Source organism: Ambystoma mexicanum, chromosome 11, assembly GCF_040938575.1.
Source record: "Ambystoma mexicanum isolate Mex_15411 chromosome 11, UKY_AmexF1_1, whole genome shotgun sequence".
Lineage (NCBI taxonomy): Eukaryota > Metazoa > Chordata > Amphibia > Caudata > Ambystomatidae > Ambystoma > Ambystoma mexicanum.
Window position 1 is genome coordinate 822,565,393 of NC_090934.1, and position 21,181 is coordinate 822,586,573.

General features: G+C 46.2%; 9 non-coding genes across 9 annotated transcripts; all 9 read right to left on the reverse strand.

The window, feature by feature from the left end:
• Positions 1 to 567: 567 nt before the first annotated feature.
• Positions 568 to 641, reverse strand: TRNAN-GUU (transfer RNA asparagine (anticodon GUU)). Its single transcript has one exon. It is a non-coding gene; the product is annotated as a tRNA-Asn (tRNA).
• A 2,153-nt stretch (positions 642 to 2,794) lies between these two features.
• On the reverse strand, positions 2,795 to 2,868 carry TRNAN-GUU (transfer RNA asparagine (anticodon GUU)). Its single transcript has one exon. It is a non-coding gene; the product is annotated as a tRNA-Asn (tRNA).
• Positions 2,869 to 5,042: 2,174 nt separating this feature from the next.
• On the reverse strand, positions 5,043 to 5,116 carry TRNAN-GUU (transfer RNA asparagine (anticodon GUU)). Its single transcript has one exon. It is a non-coding gene; the product is annotated as a tRNA-Asn (tRNA).
• Positions 5,117 to 9,519: 4,403 nt separating this feature from the next.
• TRNAN-GUU (transfer RNA asparagine (anticodon GUU)) lies at positions 9,520 to 9,593 on the reverse strand. Its single transcript has one exon. It is a non-coding gene; the product is annotated as a tRNA-Asn (tRNA).
• A 2,174-nt stretch (positions 9,594 to 11,767) lies between these two features.
• Positions 11,768 to 11,841, reverse strand: TRNAN-GUU (transfer RNA asparagine (anticodon GUU)). The gene has a single exon. It is a non-coding gene; the product is annotated as a tRNA-Asn (tRNA).
• Positions 11,842 to 16,263: 4,422 nt separating this feature from the next.
• On the reverse strand, positions 16,264 to 16,337 carry TRNAN-GUU (transfer RNA asparagine (anticodon GUU)). Its single transcript has one exon. It is a non-coding gene; the product is annotated as a tRNA-Asn (tRNA).
• Positions 16,338 to 18,126: 1,789 nt separating this feature from the next.
• On the reverse strand, positions 18,127 to 18,198 carry TRNAW-CCA (transfer RNA tryptophan (anticodon CCA)). The gene has a single exon. It is a non-coding gene; the product is annotated as a tRNA-Trp (tRNA).
• A 313-nt stretch (positions 18,199 to 18,511) lies between these two features.
• TRNAN-GUU (transfer RNA asparagine (anticodon GUU)) lies at positions 18,512 to 18,585 on the reverse strand. Its single transcript has one exon. It is a non-coding gene; the product is annotated as a tRNA-Asn (tRNA).
• A 2,179-nt stretch (positions 18,586 to 20,764) lies between these two features.
• TRNAN-GUU (transfer RNA asparagine (anticodon GUU)) lies at positions 20,765 to 20,838 on the reverse strand. Its single transcript has one exon. It is a non-coding gene; the product is annotated as a tRNA-Asn (tRNA).
• Between the last annotated feature and the right edge of the window lie 343 nt (positions 20,839 to 21,181).

Sequence of the window (21,181 nt, forward strand, 5' to 3'; positions counted from 1 at the left end):
TTGGCCTGCTTTAAAGGTTGACCATGTCCTTCATGGGTGTCTGTCAATATGATACTTCCCTGCTGCAAAGCTTACATTCGAAACGCCAGAACAACTAGGCCCAGAGCACAAAGATGCAGTCAGGTTGAAATAACGAATTACTGAAGAGCAATTTTATATTTCAGAGTGGGAAAAGCAAATATGCCCCCCGACGTGATTTGAACACGAAACCTTCTGATATGGAGTCAGACGCGCTACCATTGCGCCACGAGGTCCTTGTGGAAATCCACCTGGTGTGTCTGATGACAGAATAAAGGTAGGAGACGTGCATGGACCTGCAGAGACTCATTGCTTCTTTAAGTAGACTGGCTAGGATAGCTTCCTTCTGTGCATCAGTACACGCTGCAGCCAAACCCTTCCCATGAAGTCTTGATGTTTATGAATTGAATGGCAAGTTTTGAAAAACTAAAGCAAGCGAGAAGAATTGCTTACAGTTTATTGGATTTTTTGGACGTCAGCAGACGAGACCTGCGAGAGGTAAACAGAAGTTCATAGTTGGTCATGCTGAATTTTTGAGCCAAAATGCACCGTCCCTGGGTGGGCTTGAACCACCAACCTTTCGGTTAACAGCCGAACGCGCTAACCGATTGCGCCACAGAGACTCATGCAGTTCTTACACAGGGGCCTGATTGGTGTGCTGTTTGCTTATGCTTCCCAGGCAACCTGAAAATATTTCTAAAATAGCTCTATTTCCCACAGCAAATCAGGGTATCAAGCACTTCCCTACCTCCCCTAATCCACAAACACAGGGGATTTAGTAGAGGACAGAGCCCATCAACAGTGCACCAAATGTCCTCTGTGTAGGCATAACTTGCTATGAGGAGAAAGCCACAGTTGCGCACTTGTGTTAAAAGGGGACAGTAGGCTGAACCCAGAGAACACGGGAGAAATGACTCAGGTTTACTGAGTGGAACACTCTGTGTCTTTGTGCCAAAAACAGCAGCGTCTTTTCGGTTAACAGCCGAACGCGCTAACCAATTGCGCCACAGAGACTCACTGGCATGTGTGTTCTGCCTTTGGCCTGATTGCATTGCTATTTTGTTCTGATTGGCAGAAAACCTGAACTTTTTTCTGAAAAAGGCATGCCTCTCTTAGCACTGCAGTGCAGTAGACTGCTCCCTTGCTTCCCTGAGTCCCCAAATACACAACCACCTTGGGCACAATAGAAGACACATTCCAGCAGATTTAGCAAGAGTGCACCAAGGATTCTATATGTAGGTACCTTGCTGAGAAGCAAGACCTGCAGTTGCATTCTTCTGTTAAAAGAGGGCAGCAGAGTGCACCAAGAGAACTTGGGGGAAGTAGCGTATGTTAACTACTTGCCATGCTCTTTATAGATCCCTCTGTTTGACTGGGTGAATTCTAATTTCTGGGGTAGAGTAAGCAATTTTTGGATCTAGATGCTGTGCGCAACAGGAATGCTATATACTGCACTGTACTGCTACTGAATAGTTACCAATTTTACAGGATGTTCAGGTAAGCTTTGTTTCAGAAAACAACTTGCTAGAGGCACTAAGACAGATTACTGGGACAAAGGAAGAGGGTTTGGGGATTAGCACATCTCCTATGAAAGGGACAGTCTCGCCCGAGACAACTGTGAGTGTCACTTCAAATTTTAAGAAATGCAAACTAGGGACCTACGCTTTTTATTGCCAGTGGATCTTTGTGTTTCAGACAAATGTGCACGCCTCCCAGAGCCCCATGCAATGCACTTAGGGAAATGGGGGAAGGTGCTGTGCAACCCTCTCGCTGACAATGTCTCTCTTGTCTATAATGTATCTATGAGAGAGAGAGAAATAGGCAATGCGAGAGTGAAAAAGTAAAATGGAAATGTGTCTACTGAGACCAGTATAAGGGGAAATCCTCACAATCCAGGACCGACAGTTGATTGGGAGGGCGCTTACAGGTTTCCGACACCAGACCGGTACCTGAACTCACAAACCCAAACTGCAAAGTGATGGGCATTGCCACTAGACTGCCGACCCCCTTTCGGGGCCCCAGCATATATCCTTTAGTCACACCTAGATTTCCCAGGACAGTGCAGCATTCAGCGATTACACGAAAATATTGACAGCGCTAGGAGGCCATGCAAATGGCAGAGGTATGCTTTACAAAGCCCACGTAGCGTGCACAAAACAGCACATCAGTCAGGCCCACTTGAAGAGATGGTAAAGAGGAAATACTTCTGCTGCATCCAGTAAAACATAGAGATTGGCCTGCTTTAAAGGTTGACCATGTCCTTCATGGGTGTCTGTCAATATGATACTTCCCTGCTGCAAAGCTTACATTCGAAACGCCAGAACAACTAGGCCCAGAGCATAAAGATGCAGTCAGGTTGAAATAACGAGATACTGAAGAGCAATTTTGTATTTCAGAGTGGGAAAAGGAAGTATGACCCCGACGTGATTTGAACACACAACCTTCTGATCTGGAGTCAGACGCTACCATTGCGCCACGAGGTCCTTGTGGCAATCCACCTGGTGTGTCTGATGACAGAATAAAGGTAGGAGACGTGCATGAACCTGCAGAGCCTCATTGCTTCTTTAAGTAGACTGGCTAGGATAGCTTCCTTCTGTGCATCAGTACACGCTGCAGCCAAACCCTTCCCATGAAGTCTTGATGTTTATGAATTGAATGGCAAGTTTTGAAAAACTAAAGCAAGCGAGAAGAATTGCTTGCAGTTTATTGGATTTTTTGGACGTCAGCAGACAGAAGTCCATAGTTGGTCACGCTGAATTTTTGAGCCAAAATGCACCGTCCCTGGGTGGGCTTGAACCACCAACCTTTCGGTTAACCGCCGAACGCGCTAACCGATTGCGCCACAGAGACTCATGCAGTTCTTACACAGGGGCCTGATTGGTGTGCTGTTTGCTTATGCTCCCCAGGCAACCTGAAAATATTTCTAAAATAGCTCTATTTCCCACAGCAAATCAGGGTATCAAGCACTTCCCTACCTCCCGTAATCCACAAACACAGGGGATTTAGTAGAGGACAGAGCCCATCAACAGTGCACCAAATGCCCTCTGTGTAGGCATAACTTGCTATGAGGAGAAAGCCACAGTTGCGCACTTGTGTTAAAAGGGGACAGTAGGCTAAACCCAGAGAACACGGGAGAAATGACTCAGGTTTACTGAGTGGAACACTCTGTGTCTTTGTGCCCAAAACAGCAGCGTCTTTTCGGTTAACAGCCGAACGCGCTAACCAATTGCGCCACAGAGACTCACTGGCATGTGTGTTCTGCCTTTGGCCTGATTGCATTGCTATTTTTTCTGATTGGCAGAAAACCTGAACTTTTTTCTGAAAAAGGCATGCCTCTCTTAGCACTGCAGTGCATTAGACTGCTCCCTTGCTTCCCTGAGTCCCCAAATACACAACCACCTTGGGCACAATAGAAGACACATTCCAGCAGATTTAGCAAGAGTGCACCAAGGATTCTATATGTAGGTACCTTGCTGAGAAGCAAGACCTGCAGTTGCATTCTTCTGTTAAAAGAGGGCAGCAGAGTGCACCAAGAGAACTTGGGGGAAGTAGCTTATGTTAACTACTTGCCATGCTCTTTATAGATCCCTCTGTTTGACTGGGTGAATTCTAATTTCTGGGGTAGAGTAAGCAATTTTTGGATCTAGATGCTGTGCGCAACAGGAATGCTATATACTGCACTGTACTGCTACTGAAAAGTTACCAATTTTACAGGATGTTCAGGTAAGCTTTGTTTCAGAAAACAACTTGCTAGAGGCACTAAGACAGATTACTGGGACAAAGGAAGAGGGTTTGGGGATTAGCACATCTCCTATGAAAGGTACAGTCACGCCCGAGACAACTCTTGAGTGTCACCTCAAATTCTAAGAAATGCAAACTAGGGACCTACGCTTTTTATTGCCAGCGGATCTTTGTGTTCAGACAAATGTGCACGCCTCCCAGAGCCCCTTGCAATGCACTTAGGGAAAGGGGGGAAGGTGCTGTGAAGCCCTCTCGCTGACAATGTCTCTCTTGTCTATAATGTAACTATGAGAGAGAGAGAAATAGGCAATGCGAGAGTGAAAAAGTAAAATGGAAATGTGTCTACTGAGACCAGTATAAGGGGAAATCCTCACAATCCAGGACCGACAGTTGATTGGGAGGGGGCTTACAGGTTTCCAACACCAGCCCGGTACCTGAACTCACAAACCCAAACTGCAAAGTGATGGGCATTGCCACTAGACTGCCGACCCCCTTTCGGGGCCCCAAAATATATCCTTTAGTCACACCTAGAGTTCCCAGGACAGTGCAGCATTCAGCGATTACACGAATATATTGACAGCGCTAGGAGGCCATGCAAATGGCAGAGGTATGCTTTACAAAGCCCACGTAGCGTGCACAAAACAGCACATCAGTCAGGCCCACTTGAAGAGATGGTAAAGAGGAAATACTTCTGCTGCATCCAGTAAAACATAGAGATTGGCCTGCTTTAAAGGTTGACCATGTCCTTCATGGGTGTCTGTCAATATGATACTTCCCTGCTGCAAAGCTTACATTCGAAACGCCAGAACAACTAGGCCCAGAGCACAAAGATGCAGTCAGGTTGAAATAACGAGATACTGAAGAGCAATTTTATATTTCAGAGTGGGAAAAGCAAATATGCCCCCGACGTGATTTGAACACGAAACCTTCTGATCTTGAGTCAGACGCGCTACCATTGCGCCACGAGGTCCTTGTGGCAATCCACCTGGTGTGTCTGATGACAGAATAAAGGTAGGAGACGTACATGCACCTGCAGAGCCTCATTGCTTCTTTAAGTAGACTGGCTAGGATAGCTTCCTTCTGTGCATCAGTACACGCTGCAGCCAAACCCTTCCCATGAAGTCTTGATGTTTATGAATTGAATGGCAAGTTTTGAAAAACTAAAGCAAGCGAGAAGAATTGCTTACAGTTTATTGGATTTTTTGGACGTCAGCAGACGAGACCTGCGAGAGGTAAACAGAAGTTCATAGTTGGTCATGCTGAATTTTTGAGCCAAAATGCATCGTCCCTGGGTGGGCTTGAACCACCAAAATTTCGGTTAACAGCCGAACGCGCTAACCGATTGCGCCACAGAGACTCATGCAGTTCTTACACAGGGGCCTGATTGGTGTGCTGTTTGCTTATGCTTCCCAGGCAACCTGAAAATATTTCTAAAATAGCTCTTTTTCCCACAGCAAATCAGGGTATCAAGCACTTCCCTACCTCCCCTAATCCACAAACACAGGGGATTTAGTAGAGGACAGAGCCCATCAACAGTGCACCAAATGTCCTCTGTATAGGCATAACTTGCTATGAGGAGAAAGCCACTGTTGCGCACTTGTGTTAAAAGGGGACAGTAGGCTGAACCCAGAGAACACGGGAGAAATGACTCAGGTTTACTGAGTGGAACACTCTGTGTCTTTGTGCCAAAAACAGCAGCGTCTTTTCGGTTAACAGCCGAACGCGCTAACCAATTGCGCCACAGAGACTCACTGGCATGTGTGTTCTGCCTTTGTCCTGATTGCATTGCTATTTTTTTCTGATTGGCAGAAAACCTGAACTTTTTTCTGAAAAAGGCATGCCTCTCTTAGCACTGCAGTGCATTAGACTGCTCCCTTGCTTCCCTGAGTCCCCAAATACACAACCACCTTGGGCACAATAGAAGACACATTCCAGCAGATTTAGCAAGAGTGCACCAAGGATTCTATATGTAGGTACCTTGCTGAGAAGCAAGACCTGCAGTTGCATTCTTCTGTTAAAAGAGGGCAGCAGAGTGCACCAAGAGAACTTGGGGGAAGTAGCTTATGTTAACTACTTGCCATGCTCTTTATAGATCCCTCTGTTTGACTGGGTGAATTCTAATTTCTGGGGTAGAGTAAGCAATTTTTGGATCTAGATGCTGTGCGCAACAGGAATGCTATATACTGCACTGTACTGCTACTGAATAGTTACCAATTTTACAGGATGTTCAGGTAAGCTTTGTTTAAAAAAACAACTTGCTAGAGGCACTAAGACAGATTACTGGGACAAAGGAAGAGGGTTTGGGGATTAGCACATCTCCTATGAAAGGTACAGTCACGCCCGAGACAACTCTGAGTGTCACTTCAAATTTTAAGAAATGCAAACTAGGGACCTACGCTTTTTATTGCCAGTGGATCTTTGTGTTTCAGACAAATGTGCACGCCTCCCAGAGCCCCATGCAATGCACTTAGGGAAATGGGGGAAGGTGCTGTGCAACCCTCTCGCTGACAATGTCTCTCTTGTCTATAATGTATCTATGAGAGAGAGAGAAATAGGCAATGCGAGAGTGAAAAAGTAAAATGGAAATGTGTCTACTGAGACCAGTATAAGGGGAAATCCTCACAATCCAGGACCGACAGTTGATTGGGAGGGCGCTTACAGTTTTCCGACACCAGACCGGTACCTGAACTCACAAACCCAAACTGCAAAGTGATGGGCATTGCCACTAGACTGCCGACCCCCTTTCAGGGCCCCAGCATATATCCTTTAGTCACACCTAGAGTTCCCAGGACAGTGCAGCATTCAGCGATTACACGAAAATATTGACAGCGCTAGGAGGCCATGCAAATGGCAGAGGTATGCTTTACAAAGCCCACGTAGCGTGCACAAAACAGCACATCAGTCAGGCCCACTTGAAGAGATGGTAAAGAGGAAATACTTCTGCTGCATCCAGTAAAACATAGAGATTGGCCTGCTTTAAAGGTTGACCATGTCCTTCATGGGTGTCTGTCAATATGATACTTCCCTGCTGCAAAGCTTACATTCGAAACGCCAGAACAACTAGGCCCAGAGCATAAAGATGCAGTCAGGTTGAAATAACGAGATACTGAAGAGCAATTTTGTATTTCAGAGTGGGAAAAGCAAATATGCCCCCGACGTGATTTGAACACGCAACCTTCTGATCTGGAGTCAGACGCGCTACCATTGGGCCACGAGGTCCTTGTGGCAGTCCACCTGGTGTGTCTGATGACAGAGTAAAGGTAGGAGACGTACATGGACCTGCAGAGCCTCATTGCTTCTTTGAGTAGACTGGCTAGGAAAGCTTCCTTCTGTGCATCAGTACACGCTGCAGCCAAACCCTTCCCATGAAGTCTTGATGTTTATGAATTGAATGGCAAGTTTTGAAAAACTAAAGCAAGCGAGAAGAATTGCTTGCAGTTTATTGGATTTTTTGGACGTCAGCAGACGAGACCTGCGAGAGGTAAACAGAAGTTCATAGTTGGTCATGCTGAATTTTTGAGCCAAAATGCATCGTCCCTGGGTGGGCTTGAACCACCAACCTTTCGGTTAACTGCCGAACGCGCTAACCGATTGCGCCACAGATACTCATGCAGTGCTTACACTGGGGCCTGATTGGTGTGCTGTTTGCTTATGCTCCCCAGGCAACCTGAAAATATTTCTAAAATAGCTCTATTTCCCACAGCAAATCAGGGTATCAAGCACTTCCCTACCTCCCGTAATCCACAAACACAGGGGATTTAGTAGAGGACAGAGCCCATCAACAGTGCACCAAATGCCCTCTGTGTAGGCATAACTTGCTATGAGGAGAAAGCCACAGTTGCGCACTTGTGTTAAAAGGGGACAGTAGGCTAAACCCAGAGAACACGGGAGAAATGACTCAGGTTTACTGAGTGGAACACTCTGTGTCTTTGTGCCCAAAACAGCAGCGTCTTTACGGTTAACAGCCGAACGCGCTAACCAATTGCGCCACAGAGACTCACTGGCATGTGTGTTCTGCCTTTGGCCTGATTGCATTGCTATTTTTTTCTGATTGGCAGAAAACCTGAACTTTTTTCTGAAAAAGGCATGCCTCTCTTAGCACTGCAGTGCATTAGACTGCTCCCTTGCTTCCCTGAGTCCCCAAATACACAACCACCTTGGGCACAATAGAAGACACATTCCAGCAGATTTAGCAAGAGTGCACCAAGGATTCTATATGTAGGTACCTTGCTGAGAAGCAAGACCTGCAGTTGCATTCTTCTGTTAAAAGAGGGCAGCAGAGTTCACCAAGAGAACTTGGGGGAAGTAGCTTATGTTAACTACTTGCCATGCTCTTTATAGATCCCTCTGTTTGACTGGGTGAATTCTAATTTCTGGGGTAGAGTAAGCAATTTTTGGATCTAGATGCTGTGCGCAACAGGAATGCTATATACTGCACTGTACTGCTACTGAAAAGTTACCAATTTTACAGGATGTTCAGGTAAGCTTTGTTTCAGAAAACAACTTGCTAGAGGCACTAAGACAGATTACTGGGACAAAGGAAGAGGGTTTGGGGATTAGCACATCTCCTATGAAAGGTACAGTCACGCCCGAGACAACTCTGAGTGTCACCTCAAATTCTAAGAAATGCAAACTAGGGACCTACGCTTTTTATTGCCAGTGGATCTTTGTGTTCAGACAAATGTGCACGCCTCCCAGAGCCCCTTGCAATGCACTTAGGGAAAGGGGGGAAGGTGCTGTGAAGCCCTCTCGCTGACAATGTCTCTCTTGTCTATAATGTAACTATGAGAGAGAGAGAAATAGGCAATGCGAGAGTGAAAAAGTAAAATGGAAATGTGTCTACTGAGACCAGTATAAGGGGAAATCCTCACAATCCAGGACCGACAGTTGATTGGGAGGGCGCTTACAGGTTTCCGACACCAGACCGGTACCTGAACTCACAAACCCAAACTGAAAAGTGATGCCCATTGCCACTAGACTGCCGACCCCCTTTCGGGGCCCCAAAATATATCCTTTAGTCACACCTAGAGTTCCCAGGACAGTGCAGCATTCAGCGATTACACGAAAATATTGACAGTGCTAGGAGGCCATGCAAATGGCAGAGGTATGCTTTACAAAGCCCACGTAGCGTGCACAAAACAGCACATCAGTCAGGCCCACTTGAAGAGATGGTAAAGAGGAACTACTTCTGCTGCATCCAGTAAAACATAGAGATTGGCCTGCTTTAAAGCTTGACCATGTCCTTCATGGGTGTCTGTCAATATGATACTTCCCTGCTGCAAAGCTTACATTCGAAACGCCAGAACAACTAGGCCCAGAGCACAAAGATGCAGTCAGGTTGAAATAACGAGATACTGAAGAGCAATTTTATATTTCAGAGTGGGAAAAGCAAATATGCCCCCGACGTGATTTGAACACGAAACCTTCTGATCTTGAGTCAGACGCGCTACCATTGCGCCACGAGGTCCTTGTGGCAATCCACCTGGTGTGTCTGATGACAGAATAAAGGTAGGAGACGTGCATGAACCTGCAGAGCCTCATTGCTTCTTTAAGTAGACTGGCTAGGATAGCTTCCTTCTGTGCATCAGTACACGCTGCAGCCAAACCCTTCCCATGAAGTCTTGATGTTTATGAATTGAATGGCAAGTTTTGAAAAACTAAAGCAAGCGAGAAGAATTGCTTGCAGTTTATTGGATTTTTTGGACGTCAGCAGACAGAAGTCCATAGTTGGTCACGCTGAATTTTTGAGCCAAAATGCACCGTCCCTGGGTGGGCTTGAACCACCAACCTTTCGGTTAACCGCCGAACGCGCTAACCGATTGCGCCACAGAGACTCATGCAGTTCTTACACAGGGGCCTGATTGGTGTGCTGTTTGCTTATGCTCCCCAGGCAACCTGAAAATATTTCTAAAATAGCTCTATTTCCCACAGCAAATCAGGGTATCAAGCACTTCCCTACCTCCCGTAATCCACAAACACAGGGGATTTAGTAGAGGACAGAGCCCATCAACAGTGCACCAAATGCCCTCTGTGTAGGCATAACTTGCTATGAGGAGAAAGCCACAGTTGCGCACTTGTGTTAAAAGGGGACAGTAGGCTAAACCCAGAGAACACGGGAGAAATGACTCAGGTTTACTGAGTGGAACACTCTGTGTCTTTGTGCCCAAAACAGCAGCGTCTTTTCGGTTAACAGCCGAACGCGCTAACCAATTGCGCCACAGAGACTCACTGGCATGTGTGTTCTGCCTTTGGCCTGATTGCATTGCTATTTTTTCTGATTGGCAGAAAACCTGAACTTTTTTCTGAAAAAGGCATGCCTCTCTTAGCACTGCAGTGCATTAGACTGCTCCCTTGCTTCCCTGAGTCCCCAAATACACAACCACCTTGGGCACAATAGAAGACACATTCCAGCAGATTTAGCAAGAGTGCACCAAGGATTCTATATGTAGGTACCTTGCTGAGAAGCAAGACCTGCAGTTGCATTCTTCTGTTAAAAGAGGGCAGCAGAGTGCACCAAGAGAACTTGGGGGAAGTAGCTTATGTTAACTACTTGCCATGCTCTTTATAGATCCCTCTGTTTGACTGGGTGAATTCTAATTTCTGGGGTAGAGTAAGCAATTTTTGGATCTAGATGCTGTGCGCAACAGGAATGCTATATACTGCACTGTACTGCTACTGAAAAGTTACCAATTTTACAGGATGTTCAGGTAAGCTTTGTTTCAGAAAACAACTTGCTAGAGGCACTAAGACAGATTACTGGGACAAAGGAAGAGGGTTTGGGGATTAGCACATCTCCTATGAAAGGTACAGTCACGCCCGAGACAACTCTTGAGTGTCACCTCAAATTCTAAGAAATGCAAACTAGGGACCTACGCTTTTTATTGCCAGCGGATCTTTGTGTTCAGACAAATGTGCACGCCTCCCAGAGCCCCTTGCAATGCACTTAGGGAAAGGGGGGAAGGTGCTGTGAAGCCCTCTCGCTGACAATGTCTCTCTTGTCTATAATGTAACTATGAGAGAGAGAGAAATAGGCAATGCGAGAGTGAAAAAGTAAAATGGAAATGTGTCTACTGAGACCAGTATAAGGGGAAATCCTCACAATCCAGGACCGACAGTTGATTGGGAGGGGGCTTACAGGTTTCCAACACCAGCCCGGTACCTGAACTCACAAACCCAAACTGCAAAGTGATGGGCATTGCCACTAGACTGCCGACCCCCTTTCGGGGCCCCAAAATATATCCTTTAGTCACACCTAGAGTTCCCAGGACAGTGCAGCATTCAGCGATTACACGAATATATTGACAGCGCTAGGAGGCCATGCAAATGGCAGAGGTATGCTTTACAAAGCCCACGTAGCGTGCACAAAACAGCACATCAGTCAGGCCCACTTGAAGAGATGGTAAAGAGGAAATACTTCTGCTGCATCCAGTAAAACATAGAGATTGGCCTGCTTTAAAGGTTGACCATGTCCTTCATGGGTGTCTGTCAATATGATACTTCCCTGCTGCAAAGCTTACATTCGAAACGCCAGAACAACTAGGCCCAGAGCACAAAGATGCAGTCAGGTTGAAATAACGAGATACTGAAGAGCAATTTTATATTTCAGAGTGGGAAAAGCAAATATGCCCCCGACGTGATTTGAACACGAAACCTTCTGATCTTGAGTCAGACGCGCTACCATTGCGCCACGAGGTCCTTGTGGCAATCCACCTGGTGTGTCTGATGACAGAATAAAGGTAGGAGACGTACATGCACCTGCAGAGCCTCATTGCTTCTTTAAGTAGACTGGCTAGGATAGCTTCCTTCTGTGCATCAGTACACGCTGCAGCCAAACCCTTCCCATGAAGTCTTGATGTTTATGAATTGAATGGCAAGTTTTGAAAAACTAAAGCAAGCGAGAAGAATTGCTTACAGTTTATTGGATTTTTTGGACGTCAGCAGACGAGACCTGCGAGAGGTAAACAGAAGTTCATAGTTGGTCATGCTGAATTTTTGAGCCAAAATGCATCGTCCCTGGGTGGGCTTGAACCACCAAAATTTCGGTTAACAGCCGAACGCGCTAACCGATTGCGCCACAGAGACTCATGCAGTTCTTACACAGGGGCCTGATTGGTGTGCTGTTTGCTTATGCTTCCCAGGCAACCTGAAAATATTTCTAAAATAGCTCTTTTTCCCACAGCAAATCAGGGTATCAAGCACTTCCCTACCTCCCCTAATCCACAAACACAGGGGATTTAGTAGAGGACAGAGCCCATCAACAGTGCACCAAATGTCCTCTGTATAGGCATAACTTGCTATGAGGAGAAAGCCACTGTTGCGCACTTGTGTTAAAAGGGGACAGTAGGCTGAACCCAGAGAACACGGGAGAAATGACTCAGGTTTACTGAGTGGAACACTCTGTGTCTTTGTGCCAAAAACAGCAGCGTCTTTTCGGTTAACAGCCGAACGCGCTAACCAATTGCGCCACAGAGACTCACTGGCATGTGTGTTCTGCCTTTGTCCTGATTGCATTGCTATTTTTTTCTGATTGGCAGAAAACCTGAACTTTTTTCTGAAAAAGGCATGCCTCTCTTAGCACTGCAGTGCATTAGACTGCTCCCTTGCTTCCCTGAGTCCCCAAATACACAACCACCTTGGGCACAATAGAAGACACATTCCAGCAGATTTAGCAAGAGTGCACCAAGGATTCTATATGTAGGTACCTTGCTGAGAAGCAAGACCTGCAGTTGCATTCTTCTGTTAAAAGAGGGCAGCAGAGTGCACCAAGAGAACTTGGGGGAAGTAGCTTATGTTAACTACTTGCCATGCTCTTTATAGATCCCTCTGTTTGACTGGGTGAATTCTAATTTCTGGGGTAGAGTAAGCAATTTTTGGATCTAGATGCTGTGCGCAACAGGAATGCTATATACTGCACTGTACTGCTACTGAATAGTTACCAATTTTACAGGATGTTCAGGTAAGCTTTGTTTAAAAAAACAACTTGCTAGAGGCACTAAGACAGATTACTGGGACAAAGGAAGAGGGTTTGGGGATTAGCACATCTCCTATGAAAGGTACAGTCACGCCCGAGACAACTCTGAGTGTCACTTCAAATTTTAAGAAATGCAAACTAGGGACCTACGCTTTTTATTGCCAGTGGATCTTTGTGTTTCAGACAAATGTGCACGCCTCCCAGAGCCCCATGCAATGCACTTAGGGAAATGGGGGAAGGTGCTGTGCAACCCTCTCGCTGACAATGTCTCTCTTGTCTATAATGTATCTATGAGAGAGAGAGAAATAGGCAATGCGAGAGTGAAAAAGTAAAATGGAAATGTGTCTACTGAGACCAGTATAAGGGGAAATCCTCACAATCCAGGACCGACAGTTGATTGGGAGGGCGCTTACAGTTTTCCGACACCAGACCGGTACCTGAACTCACAAACCCAAACTGCAAAGTGATGGGCATTGCCACTAGACTGCCGACCCCCTTTCAGGGCCCCAGCATATATCCTTTAGTCACACCTAGAGTTCCCAGGACAGTGCAGCATTCAGCGATTACACGAAAATATTGACAGCGCTAGGAGGCCATGCAAATGGCAGAGGTATGCTTTACAAAGCCCACGTAGCGTGCACAAAACAGCACATCAGTCAGGCCCACTTGAAGAGATGGTAAAGAGGAAATACTTCTGCTGCATCCAGTAAAACATAGAGATTGGCCTGCTTTAAAGGTTGACCATGTCCTTCATGGGTGTCTGTCAATATGATACTTCCCTGCTGCAAAGCTTACATTCGAAACGCCAGAACAACTAGGCCCAGAGCATAAAGATGCAGTCAGGTTGAAATAACGAGATACTGAAGAGCAATTTTGTATTTCAGAGTGGGAAAAGCAAATATGCCCCCGACGTGATTTGAACACGCAACCTTCTGATCTGGAGTCAGACGCGCTACCATTGGGCCACGAGGTCCTTGTGGCAGTCCACCTGGTGTGTCTGATGACAGAGTAAAGGTAGGAGACGTACATGGACCTGCAGAGCCTCATTGCTTCTTTGAGTAGACTGGCTAGGAAAGCTTCCTTCTGTGCATCAGTACACGCTGCAGCCAAACCCTTCCCATGAAGTCTTGATGTTTATGAATTGAATGGCAAGTTTTGAAAAACTAAAGCAAGCGAGAAGAATTGCTTGCAGTTTATTGGATTTTTTGGACGTCAGCAGACGAGACCTGCGAGAGGTAAACAGAAGTTCATAGTTGGTCATGCTGAATTTTTGAGCCAAAATGCATCGTCCCTGGGTGGGCTTGAACCACCAACCTTTCGGTTAACTGCCGAACGCGCTAACCGATTGCGCCACAGATACTCATGCAGTGCTTACACTGGGGCCTGATTGGTGTGCTGTTTGCTTATGCTCCCCAGGCAACCTGAAAATATTTCTAAAATAGCTCTATTTCCCACAGCAAATCAGGGTATCAAGCACTTCCCTACCTCCCGTAATCCACAAACACAGGGGATTTAGTAGAGGACAGAGCCCATCAACAGTGCACCAAATGCCCTCTGTGTAGGCATAACTTGCTATGAGGAGAAAGCCACAGTTGCGCACTTGTGTTAAAAGGGGACAGTAGGCTAAACCCAGAGAACACGGGAGAAATGACTCAGGTTTACTGAGTGGAACACTCTGTGTCTTTGTGCCCAAAACAGCAGCGTCTTTACGGTTAACAGCCGAACGCGCTAACCAATTGCGCCACAGAGACTCACTGGCATGTGTGTTCTGCCTTTGGCCTGATTGCATTGCTATTTTTTTCTGATTGGCAGAAAACCTGAACTTTTTTCTGAAAAAGGCATGCCTCTCTTAGCACTGCAGTGCATTAGACTGCTCCCTTGCTTCCCTGAGTCCCCAAATACACAACCACCTTGGGCACAATAGAAGACACATTCCAGCAGATTTAGCAAGAGTGCACCAAGGATTCTATATGTAGGTACCTTGCTGAGAAGCAAGACCTGCAGTTGCATTCTTCTGTTAAAAGAGGGCAGCAGAGTTCACCAAGAGAACTTGGGGGAAGTAGCTTATGTTAACTACTTGCCATGCTCTTTATAGATCCCTCTGTTTGACTGGGTGAATTCTAATTTCTGGGGTAGAGTAAGCAATTTTTGGATCTAGATGCTGTGCGCAACAGGAATGCTATATACTGCACTGTACTGCTACTGAAAAGTTACCAATTTTACAGGATGTTCAGGTAAGCTTTGTTTCAGAAAACAACTTGCTAGAGGCACTAAGACAGATTACTGGGACAAAGGAAGAGGGTTTGGGGATTAGCACATCTCCTATGAAAGGTACAGTCACGCCCGAGACAACTCTGAGTGTCACCTCAAATTCTAAGAAATGCAAACTAGGGACCTACGCTTTTTATTGCCAGTGGATCTTTGTGTTCAGACAAATGTGCACGCCTCCCAGAGCCCCTTGCAATGCACTTAGGGAAAGGGGGGAAGGTGCTGTGAAGCCCTCTCGCTGACAATGTCTCTCTTGTCTATAATGTAACTATGAGAGAGAGAGAAATAGGCAATGCGAGAGTGAAAAAGTAAAATGGAAATGTGTCTACTGAGACCAGTATAAGGGGAAATCCTCACAATCCAGGACCGACAGTTGATTGGGAGGGCGCTTACAGGTTTCCGACACCAGACCGGTACCTGAACTCACAAACCCAAACTGAAAAGTGATGCCCATTGCCACTAGACTGCCGACCCCCTTTCGGGGCCCCAAAATATATCCTTTAGTCACACCTAGAGTTCCCAGGACAGTGCAGCATTCAGCGATTACACGAAAATATTGACAGTGCTAGGAGGCCATGCAAATGGCAGAGGTATGCTTTACAAAGCCCACGTAGCGTGCACAAAACAGCACATCAGTCAGGCCCACTTGAAGAGATGGTAAAGAGGAACTACTTCTGCTGCATCCAGTAAAACATAGAGATTGGCCTGCTTTAAAGCTTGACCATGTCCTTCATGGGTGTCTGTCAATATGATACTTCCCTGCTGCAAAGCTTACATTCGAAACGCCAGAACAACTAGGCCCAGAGCACAAAGATGCAGTCAGGTTGAAATAACGAGATACTGAAGAGCAATTTTATATTTCAGAGTGGGAAAAGCAAATATGCCCCCGACGTGATTTGAACACGAAACCTTCTGATCTTGAGTCAGACGCGCTACCATTGCGCCACGAGGTCCTTGTGGCAATCCACCTGGTGTGTCTGATGACAGAATAAAGGTAGGAGACGTACATGCACCTGCAGAGCCTCATTGCTTCTTTAAGTAGACTGGCTAGGATAGCTTCCTTCTGTGCATCAGTACACGCTGCAGCCAAACCCTTCCCATGAAGTCTTGATGTTTATGAATTGAATGGCAAGTTTTGAAAAACTAAAGCAAGCGAGAAGAATTGCTTGCAGTTTATTGGATTTTTGGACGTCAGCAGACGAGACCTGCGAGAGGTAAACAGAAGTTCATAGTTGGTCATGCTGAATTTTTGAGCCAAAATGCATCGTCCCTGGGTGGGCTTGATCCACCAATCTTTCGGTTAACAGCCGAACGCGCTAACCGATTGCGCCACAGGGACTTATGCAGTGCTTACACTGGGGCCTGATTGGTGTGCTGTTTGCTTATGCTTCCCAGGCAACCTGAAAATATTTCTAAAATAGCTCTTTTTCCCACAGCAAATCAGGGTATCAAGCACTTCCCTACCTCCCCTAATCCACAAACACAGGGGATTTAGTAGAGGACAGAGCCCATCAACAGTGCACCAAATGTCCTCTGTATAGGCATAACTTGCTATGAGGAGAAAGCCACAGTTGCGCACTTGTGTTAAAAGGGGACAGTAGGCTGAACCCAGAGAACACGGGAGAAATGACTCAGGTTTACTGAGTGGAACACTCTGTGTCTTTGTGCCAAAAACAGCAGCGTCTTTTCGGTTAACAGCCGAACGCGCTAACCAATTGCGCCACAGAGACTCACTGGCATGTGTGTTCTGCCTTTGGCCTGATTGCATTGCTATTTTTTTCTGATTGGCAGAAAACCTGAACTTTTTTCTGAAAAAGGCATGCCTCTCTTAGCACTGCAGTGCATTAGACTGCTCCCTTGCTTCCCTGAGTCCCCAAATACACAACCACCTTGGGCACAATAGAAGACACATTCCAGCAGATTTAGCAAGAGTGCACCAAGGTTTCTATATGTAGGTACCTTGCTGAGAAGCAAGACCTGCAGTTGCATTCTTCTGTTAAAAGAGGGCAGCAGAGTGCACCAAGAGAACTTGGGGGAAGTAGCTTATGTTAACTACTTGCCATGCTCTTTATAGATCCCTCTGTTTGACTGGGTGAATTCTAATTTCTGGGGTAGAGTAAGCAATTTTTGGATCTAGATGCTGTGCGCAACAGGAATGCTATATACTGCACTGTACTGCTACTGAAAAGTTACCAATTTTACAGGATGTTCAGGTAAGCTTTGTTTCAGAAAACAACTTGCTAGAGGCCCTAGGACAGATTACTGGGACAAAGGAAGAGGGTTTGGGGATTAGCACATCTCCTATGAAAGGTACAGTCACGCCCTAGACAACTCTGAGTGTCACCTCAAATTCTAAGAAATGCAAACTAGGGACCTACGCTTTTTATTGCCAGTGGATCTTTGTGTTTCAGACAAATGTGCACGCCTCCCAAAGCCCCTTGCAATGCACTTAGGGAAATGGGGGAAGGTGCTGTGCAACCCTCTCGCTGACAATGTCTCTCTTGTCTATAATGTATCTATGAGAGAGAGAGAAATAGGCAATGCGAGAGTGAAAAAGTAAAATGGAAATGTGTCTATTGAGACCAGTATAAGGGGAAATCCTCACAATCCAGGACCGACAGTTGATTGGGAGGGCGCTTACAGGTTTCGACACCAGACCGGTACCTGAACTCACAAACCCAAACTGCAAAGTGATGGGCATTGCCACTAGACTGCCGACCCCCTTTCGGGGCCCCAGCATATATCCTTTAGTCACACCTAGAGTTCCCAGGACAGTGCAGCATTCAGCGATTACACGAAAATATTGACAGCGCTAGGAGGCCATGCAAATGGCAGAGGTATGCTTTACAAAGCCCACGTAGCGTGCACAAAACAGCACATCAGTCAGGCCCACTTGAACAGATGGTAAAGAGGAAATACTTCTGCTGCATCCAGTAAAACATAGAGATTGGCCTGCTTTAAAGGTTGACCATGTCCTTCATGGGTGTCTGTCAATATGATACTTCCCTGCTGCAAAGTTTACATTCGAAACGCCAGAACAACTAGGCCCAGAGCACAAAGATGCAGTCAGGTTGAAATAACGAATTACTGAAGAGCAATTTTATATTTCAGAGTGGGAAAAGCAAATATGCCCCCGACGTGATTTGAACACGAAACCTTCTGATCTGGAGTCAGACGCGCTACCATTGCGCCACGAGGTCCTTGTGGCAATCCACCTGGTGTGTCTGATGACAGAATAAAGGTAGGAGACGTGCATGGACCTGCAGAGCCTCATTGCTTCTTTAAGTAGACTGGCTAGGATAGCTTCCTTCTGTGCATCAGTACGCGCTGCAGCCAAACCCTTCCCATGAAGTCTTGATGTTTATGAATTGAATGGTAAGTTTTGAAAAACTAAAGCAAGCGAGAAGAATTGCTTACAGTTTATTGGATTTTTTGGACGTCAGCAGACGAGACCTGCGAGAGGTAAACAGAAGTTCATAGTTGGTCATGCTGAATTTTTGAGCCAAAATGCATCGTCCCTGGGTGGGCTTGAACCACCAACCTTTCGGTTAACAGCCGAACGCGCTAACCGATTGCGCCACAGAGACCCATGCAGTGCTTACACTGGGGCCTGATTGGTGTGCTGTTTGCTTATGCTTCCCAGGCAACCTGAAAATATTTCTAAAATAGCTCTATTTCCCACAGCAAATCAGGGTATCAAGCACTTCCCTACCTCCCCTAATCCACAAACACAGGGGATTTAGTGGAGGACAGAGCCCATCAACAGTGCACCAAATGCCCTCTGTGTAGGCATAACTTGCTATGAGGAGGAAGCCACAGTTGCGCACTTGTGTTAAAAGGGGACAGTAGGCTGAACCCAGAGAACACGGGAGAAATGACTCAGGTTTACTGAGTGGAACACTCTGTGTCTTTGTGCCAAAAACAGCAGCGTCTTTTCGGTTAACAGCCGAACGCGCTAACCAATTGTGCCACAGAGACTCACTGGCATGTGTGTTCTGCCTTTGGCCTGATTGCATTGCTATTTTTTTCTGATTGGCAGAAAACCTGAACTTTTTTCTGAAAAAGGCATGCCTCTCTTAGCACTGCAGTGCATTAGACTGCTCCCTTGCTTCCCTGAGTCCCCAAATACACAACCACCTTGGGCACAATAGAAGACACATTCCAGCAGATTTAGCAAGAGTGCACCAAGGTTTCTATATGTAGGTACCTTGCTGAGAAGCAAGACCTGCAGTTGCATTCTTCTGTTAAAAGAGGGCAGCAGAGTGCACCAAGAGAACTTGGGGGAAGTAGCTTATGTTAACTACTTGCCATGATCTTTATAGATCCCTCTGTTTGACTGGGTGAATTCTAATTTCTGGGGTAGAGTAAGCAATTTTTGGATCTAGATGCTGTGCGCAACAGGAATGCTATATACTGCACTGTACTGCTACTGAAAAGTTACCAATTTTACAGGATGTTCAGGTAAGCTTTGTTTCAGAAAACAACTTGCTAGAGGCCCTAGGACAGATTACTGGGACAAAGGAAGAGGGTTTGGGGATTAGCACATCTCCTATGAAAGGTAGAGTCATGCCCGAGACAACTCTGAGTGCCTCCTCAAATTCTAAGAAATGCGAACTGGGGTCCTACGCCTTTTATTGCCAGTGGATCTTTGTGTTTCAGACAAATGTGCACGCCTCCCAGAGCCCCATGCAATGCACTTAGGGAAATGGGGGAAGGTGCTGTGCAACCCTCTCGCTGACAATGTCTCTCTTGTCTATAATGTATCTATGAGAGAGAGAGAAATAGGCAATGCGAGAGTGAAAAAGTAAAATGGAAATGTGTCTACTGAGACCAGTATAAGGGGAAATCCTCACAATCCTGGACCGACAGTTGATTGGGAGGGCGCTTACAGGTTTCCGACACCAGACCGGTACCTGAACTCACAAACCCAAACTGCAAAGTGATGCCCATTGCCACTAGACTGCCGAACCCCTTTCGGGGCCCCAACATATATCCTTTAGTCACACCTAGAGTTCCCAGGACAGTGCAGCATTCAGCGATTACACGAAAATATTGACAGCGCTAGGAGGCCATGCAAATGGCAGAGGTATGCTTTACAAAGCCCACGTAGCGTGCACAAAACAGCACATCAGTCAGGCCCACTTGAAGAGATGGTAAAGAGGAAATACTTCTGCTGCATCCAGTAAAACATAGAGATTGGCCTGCTTTACAGGTTGACCATGTCCTTCATGGGTGTCTGTCAATATGATACTTCCTTCCCTGCTGCAAAGTTTACATTCGAAACGCCAGAACAACCAGGCCCAGAGCACAAAGATGCAGTCAGGTTGAAATAACGAGATACTGAAGAGCAATTTTGTATTTCAGAGTGGGAAAAGCAAGTATGACCCCGTTGTGATTTGAACACACAACCTTCTGATCTGGAGTCAGACGCGCTACCATTGCGCCAAGAGGTCCTTGTGGCATTCCACCTGGTGTGTCTGATGACAGAATAAAGGTAGGAGACGTACATGCACCTGCAGAGCCTCATTGCTTCTTTAAGTAGACTGGCTAGGATAGCTTCCTTCTGTGCATCAGTACACGCTGCAGCCAAACCCTTCCCATGAAGTCTTGATGTTTATGAATTGAATGGCAAGTTTTGAAAAACTAAAGCAAGCGAGAAGAATTGCTTACAGTTTATTGGATTTTTTGGACGTCAGCAGACGAGACCTGCGAGAGGTAAACAGAAGTTCATAGTTGGTCATGCTGAATTTTTGAGCCAAAATGCATCGTCCCTGGGTGGGCTTGAACCACCAACCTTTCGGTTAACAGCCGAACGCGCTAACCGATTGCGCCACAGAGACTCATGCAGTTCTTACACAGGGGCCTGTTTGGTGTGCTGTTTGCTTATGCTTCCCAGGCAACCTGAAAATATTTCTAAAATAGCTCTTTTTCCCACAGCAAATCAGGGTATCAAGCACTTCCCTACCTCCCCTAATCCACAAACACAGGGGATTTAGTAGAGGACAGAGCCCATCAACAGTGCACCAAATGTCCTCTGTGTAGGCATAACTTGCTATGAGGAGAAAGCCACAGTTGCGCACTTGTGTTAAAAGGGGACAGTAGGCTGAACCCAGAGAACACGGGAGAAATGACTCAGGTTTACTGAGTGGAACACTCTGTGTCTTTGTGCCAAAAACAGCAGCG